The sequence below is a fragment of the Saccoglossus kowalevskii genome, chromosome 22 (genome assembly GCF_978046115.1).
Source record: "Saccoglossus kowalevskii chromosome 22, keSacKowa6.1, whole genome shotgun sequence".
Taxonomy (NCBI): Eukaryota; Metazoa; Hemichordata; class Enteropneusta; family Harrimaniidae; genus Saccoglossus; species Saccoglossus kowalevskii.
In genome coordinates, this window is record NC_140662.1 from 8,971,814 (window position 1) to 8,978,873 (window position 7,060).

Here is a 7,060-nt window from a genome sequence, read left to right on the forward strand (position 1 = left end):
GTCACAATCCAAATCATGAATGGGATATGTCTATCACTCTTGCGGATATGAATTCATGGGCAGAAGAAAAAAGTAATGGTCAGAGTAATCATCCTCTTATAAAGTATGACCCCATAAATGAATACACTATGGATCGCCTTCATGCTAAATTGAGAAACGTGGGTAAACTAATTGACAAGCTCTTCAACGAGGCTCAAAAGATCGACCAACAACTGGAATTTATACAAAAGTTTGCAAAGTTATCTGAAGATCAAAAACATGATGTGAAGCAATATGAAACAAAACTGGTCGACCAATTTGATACCAAGGTTGAAATTAATGAAGCAAATCATTCAGCAAAGTTACTTCAAGTTACTAAAAAGGATGATCTTAACAAACTTGATAAGAAACTTGAAGCAGCTTCACTAGCATTTGAAATTAAATACACTGAACACATTGAAGTGAATTTGTTGGATTCTGCTGAATCACATTTTGAAATTTTATTTGGCACACACAAGGAATACAAATGCACACTATGTGCATCACATCTCCATGTTGTATTTAAAATCAAGCCAGGTATCACTCGTCACATGCAAACTGTCCATGGTAAGTTCAGCACAAAAGATCTGAAACAAAACACAAGATGCATTACTAATCTCAATATTTAATATCAAAAATCTGTCATAATAATAAATTATTATTTACACTTGGTAAAACTATTCCAAAGTCAGCCTAAATTGTCAAATTTGTAATGACACTATTTTCTATGAAGTCTTTGACTGTAAAAAATGGGGCATGTGGAGGGGGCCTGGCACATTTTCTTTGAAAATCATTTGTTATTAAACTAATCTCAATATTTAATATAAAAAATCTGTCATAATAATAAATTATTATTTACACTTGGTAAAACTATTCTGAAGTCAGCCTAAATTGTCAAATTTGTAATGACACTATTTTCTAGGTATTAATTCTTCAACTTCAAACACATCAATGTGTGTCACGTTTACTGGAGAAATGGGGCAAGTGGAGGGGGCGTGGCACATTTTTTTTGAAAATCATTTGTTATTAACTATATTTAGTATATTCTCACTTTAATATTACATAATTTATTATGAATAATATGTCAGAAAATAATATTGAGAGAAACGAATGAAATGCATTGGTATCAAAAACAGATACATGGAAAATGTTCATTTTATCCCTATACCCATAGTATCTCAATAGTGTATATATTATCTCAATAGTGAATATATGGTATGCAAATTAATGACAAAATACATTATGACACTTTATTCACTACTCCTATGAGGGACATAACGTGTATATGGTCGATCTACATATCGTTGTAAAGCTCTCGAAATCCCCAACAAAATTACGTTTTTCATTTTCACGACCAGCATTTTTGCAACAAAAAAGGCGCCAACAATTGAAGAAATCGAACGTTATTTTCTAAAAATTGCTTTTTTTGTGTGTAAAACGTAAAAAAAAAGGACTTACCGAACGTAACTTTGTGAGCCGCCATGTTGACAATCCATATGAGGCACTCTCGCGGTAATTCTAACATAACAGTGAGAGGAGTAGGCCAAAAACCACCAAAAATGCAGTAATTTCGCATAATCAATTATAGTCTATAACTATTTATTGAAATGGTTAAAACGATCCGGGTAAAGCACTTTAAATACATCAAAAAAATGACAATTCCAGTATCAAGTTGGGAATGAGGCTGGTGGGTCAATTGAGGTCATAGAATGGTAATAGCGTGTTAGTCTGGTTCCCTGCCCAAGTTTTCACCGCTGAGGGCTCAAAGAAATAAAACCGCCCTCAGCGTTGAAATGGGGCAGGGAACCAGACTAAATGAGAAGGGTTATGCGCACGCCACATTGGGTCGTATCTGGGAGCTCTCAAATAGAACCTCACGAATACGACTTACTTTACATATTACCCATATTGCATTATACAAAATGGCTGGTAGGTTAGTTGTTAGTTTTTTTCGGTTTCTTCGCAGTGTGTACTCGATGTTTTGAGTTTACCAGTAATCGTACGTTTTCCTGACGCAGTATTTGAACCAATATCGCCTCGCGAGATAGCGATTCAGTTTGCATGTTTATTCATGTTTATGATCGTAGGATTTATTGACAATTATTGGAATATTTATTGGCATCGGACTCGTTGCGTTGACCCGAATCTTCGACAGCTTGTTAAACGGAAGAATAACAAATAGATTTCCATACTCTTCAGGAGTAAAACAGAGCTGTAACTTAAGCCCAACATTATTTAATCGTTTTTATTTTATAAATGCTCTCCAGACATTTTTGCTATGAACACTTGTGACCCTCCAACCAGTCGGAGCCCAGGAACTTTGATCAACTGTACGCAATCCCTATGAGCGGGGGGGGGGGGGGGGGGGGTATCGGCTGGTATCTAGTTTAAGAAATAAGGGATGAAGGCTCCAGCCAGCTCATATTTTTTAAACTCGAAAAAACAGTCAAACGGAATGAAAAAATAAAATCTAAAAAACAATACCAGCTTGAAGAATATTGGTTGCTGTTTAAAATTTCAAATTTGATCATAGTTCCTGTGCTCCAACACGGGGGGGGGGGGCTCCTTTTACCAAAACCACCACCCCATACCACTCCTAGCCCAATTTAATTGCGTATGTCCCTTCTAAGGACGCCTATAGTTATCTAGAGGGGGTATAGGGAAGAAGGCTTATTACTGAAACAAACGTACACTAGTACAAGTTCGTACTAAAACAAACACTCAATTCTGTCTCAAACCTCAAAATAAGCATAGCTCTAAACCTATTTGATAAATTGATAGCACCCATCATTAGCTATGGGTGTGAAGTATGGGGAGAGGAAGTCACTAAAAATAGCGATATTATTGAAACTGTTAACTATTCTTTCTTCTGATTACTCCTGAGGGTTAAAAAGAATGCTACTAAGCTTGCAATCTTAGGGGAATTGGGAAGATACCCTCTTGCCATAAAAATTATCACACAAATAATTAAATTCTGGCTCAGATCAAAACTTCCATAGACGCCCAAGTTAATAAAAAGCACCTTTGATGAGGTCAATACAGTAAAAACTAGGTGGACAAGAAATGTCGACAAAATAATCAGTGACAACAATCTTGATAAGGCAATAAAACAACAAATAAAAAAAAAGAAACCACACCAAACCAAGACTATCTCTCTGCTTTACTGAAAACAAATTATAAAATAAAATGGAAAGAAGCTCTATTTGATGACAACAGAGCAAATGGTGAAACAAACAAATTGGACAATTATAGAACATTCAAAACACAGTTTAAAATGGAAAAATGTTTAATAACAATGAGTAATATTAAACTGAGACACTCCCTATGCCAGTTCAGAATCTCTGATCACAAACTTCATATTGAAACTGGCAGGCATTGCAGAACTCCAAGGAATGAAAGGGTCTGTAAACACTGTGCTAAAAAGCAGATTGAAGATGAGATACATTTCCTTATGGACTGCAGTCTGTACAATACACACAGAATTGAATTATTCAAGTACTGTAAGGAAATTATACAAAATTTTAGGAAGTTAAATGAACTAGAAAAATTCAATGCAATCATGAAATATTGTTCAGGAATAAGAACTGCACAATACATACAAAAATGTATGCAAATGAGATGTGAGCAGCTCCACCAAAATTAAAAATATTCTTTCCACCATAATTATGACTCTAATGTGATTTTAATGTGATTTTGTTACCTCTTAATAATATTAGCTAGTGTATTGTATTGTACCGTATAAGTTTATTATGATCTTTTGCGTGTTTGTAATATTATTTAGCATTCTGTGTAGTTGATTAACATTACTGTATCTTAGTGTAGTTTATTTTATTTTATCTTATCTATTTTTATTGTTATATGACCATAGAACAACTCAATGTAGTTCGTTTTAGTGTTGAATAAATAAATTATTTGACAAATTAATTTATTTTTTAATTCAGCTAATCCTTGTTTGAGGTAGTGATGTCTGGGGGCATGAAGCATGTACTGTTCCAATGTACTATTTAACATCTAGTATGTTAGCTTGTAGCATTTAACTGGTACAATTGTATAAAACCAGTTTAATTCCTCTCCAGGAATTTGACATGTTTCAATAAATGTAAGGTTATCCTGATATTACTTGTTCTAGACCTGAGTGTTTTTGGGTAAATTTTTTTTCTAAGATTGGGGAACACAGCATTAAAGAACTGGGTAATATTCTTTCCACATTAGACGTAAACAAATTTCACTGGCTAACTCAGGTGACTGTGTATTATTGTTGTCGTTAAAACAATACTTCATACCTTTGTAATTTTTAAACATTATTATCTTGGTATAGTAGTGGTTTATACCCCGGTATAAGGAGCAGTATAAATTTGATATCTTAGAACATAACATGTTTCTGTTTTAGCATGTTTGGTCTTATATTGCTTCAGTGATCAAAACATTCAATCCCATTCCTATACACAAGACAGAACCTATATTTCAAAACTGTGATTGGAATAAACATCTTTCATGATGTTGAATAGTTCCTTAAAATAAGAGAAAGACAGTGATTGGTGTGCTTACTACAGGCTAATTACTGCAATGTATTTTACAACAACTTTCTTTTGGTAACCATCAGGTGCTACAATTTTTTTCTCGATGATGATCAATGTATGTTTCTAATTTGTGTTTATTGAAAATCAAATTATTTTACTAATAGATGTCATCTCTATTACTTATAATAAATAAAATGTGGCTAATGATTTTTATCAAATTTATCGCTGCATGTACATAAATCAGATTAAATTATTACCAGTAGCTGATTTGGATGGCTGATAGACAGTATGAACCTAATAAAATGGTCCATGATTTAACAGTAGAATGTATAGTTTCCTTTCTCAAACAAGTGAATTTTTTAACCTAATGAATATTTCTATTTAGTATCCACTGGAATTCAAACCAGTGAATGTTTTTTAAATACACAGTGCCCTCTATGGGTTGCTTGGAGAAAGATACAAAATAATGTGAACTACCCCCGGTAATTGAAATTGAAGATTGCATAGCAATTGTTAGTTTTATAGAAGTTCAAGAAAGATTAATGTCTGATAATTGTAAATGTAGTTCCACCTTGTTCAAATTCTACCATTTAAAATCATGAAGTGAAGAATATCATTTTTCAGGCATGCCTTAATATATTGTGTGCACCATAGTTTTGGAATCAGCTGTCCTGAAAATTCATTTATTTAATATTTTAATAATTCATATTGTGAAAGGTGCAGCATTTGAATATTGCATAATATTGCATATATAAATACAATACTGTATCTTATTGTTCACATTTGTCCAGCCATCCCTTTGTGCTAGGCAGCATTATTCAATTTTTGAGACTAATTGAATCCCACATCCCAAATGCCTGGGTTGAGATTTCTCATGGAAGGAATATTGTTTTGAAATAGAAAAGTGATTGTGTTTACAAATCATTAACATACCATTGTAGCTATATAAGAGGATTATTAGGTTTGGGTCAATTGATATTTAAGGTAGAGATGCAGTTTACCAGACAGGTATTTTAATTAGTTAATTAGGCAACCAAGATGACCTCCCTTGTCCACATAACTATATATTTTTAGAAAGCTTATTGTATGAATTTTAAAATTTTGTAAGTATTTTTTTTATGGACATTGTAGTTTGAAATATGCACAAAAATGTTTTTTTTTTTTGGTCAAAAGTGATTTAAAACAAATTCGCTTCTAAACCATGTCTCTGTTTCCTGTCAAAATTGGTTTACGGGTACATCTGTTTACTATGAAGAAAGTTTCGTCTTGAAAACTGTCTACCTGGGCAGCAGCTCAAATTTCACTACTTCAAGTTTATGCATAAATTAACACCCAGGCTAGTTGTCTGTACGATTGTTGTAACACTGTTCAACCAAAAACAATGCCCCTACGGCGTTTTGAAGATAAACACATTGTCAATCATTTGTGAAAATTTCAAAACAAAAGGTCAAAGCGTAAAGTTTATAAGAGATAATTGCTAATTTGTATATTTTATAGTTAAGTAAAAATATATGCTGATTTACATTGCTATTGGATTTAACAGAGTTCCACTAAAAAATGCTCGGCACCATCTAAAAAAAAATTGTTATATATATATATATCTGTCAGATTTGTTAAATTCGTGTAAAAATGTGGAAATTTGGATTTTAAGTGAATATTTTTGTCATTTTTGGTAAAAAATGTTATTTTCGACAACTAGTTCCAAACCGTAAGTCCAAATGCTTTCATATTTCCAGCAATGATACGTTGTATGGTCAGATTTGTTAAACTGGTGTCAAAATAAGCAAATTTGGATTTTTAGTGAACATTTTTCTCATTTTTGGTAAAAAATGTTATTTTTGACAACTGGTTCAAAACCGTAAGCCCTATTTACAGAGAGCTTTCAACTAAATATAAAACATAATACAGCTTTAAAGTATACTTTGAATATGTAATAGCACAAGTGAGTTAAGTAACTGGTATTTTTGATGAAAAATGCGATGATTATTCTGCTTATATCAGGTCCCTTAAATTGCACACATAATAATTTGGACGGTCATTATAAATAGAACATTGATACAGTCATTAGAAACAACTTTTAGATCTTCTCAGCTTATTTCAGAAGCCACCACATATATGGCACAACAATTGATCTTGCATTCAGCAATGTCTTATGTAAAACTGGAGTACATTTGTAATTGACTCTTTTATACCTGATCATAAGATTATTACTGCACAGATTTATTGAACATTTGTTCTTGGGTGTAACAAAACAATTACATATATGTACAACGTATCAGGAAAGATAACATTTCAAAAACATGACCACAATTTTCAAACAAAAACATTTTTTTTTTCTCGACCATTTCTCAGGTTTTTGCACTTCCATGATTTCTTAAGTTTAGCCTCAATGATGTTTGTCCAATGAAATGCACTATCCTTATGAACACTATAAAAGTTCATAATTGCAACTGCAAGAAACTGCAACTGCAATGTTTTCTAAATGACTGACTATGAATATTACAACCACAATGCCACTTCAC

At 32.7% G+C, this 7,060-nt stretch overlaps 1 long non-coding RNA gene across 1 annotated transcript; it reads right to left on the reverse strand.

Annotated features, from left to right (window-relative positions):
- Nucleotides 1-441: 441 nt before the first annotated feature.
- LOC146728663 (uncharacterized) lies at nt 442-1,714 on the reverse strand. The gene is made up of 2 exons (XR_014928198.1): nt 1,477-1,714; nt 442-605 (listed from the first exon to the last, which is right to left on the reverse strand). It is a non-coding gene; the product is annotated as an uncharacterized LOC146728663 (long non-coding RNA).
- Between the last annotated feature and the right edge of the window lie 5,346 nt (nt 1,715-7,060).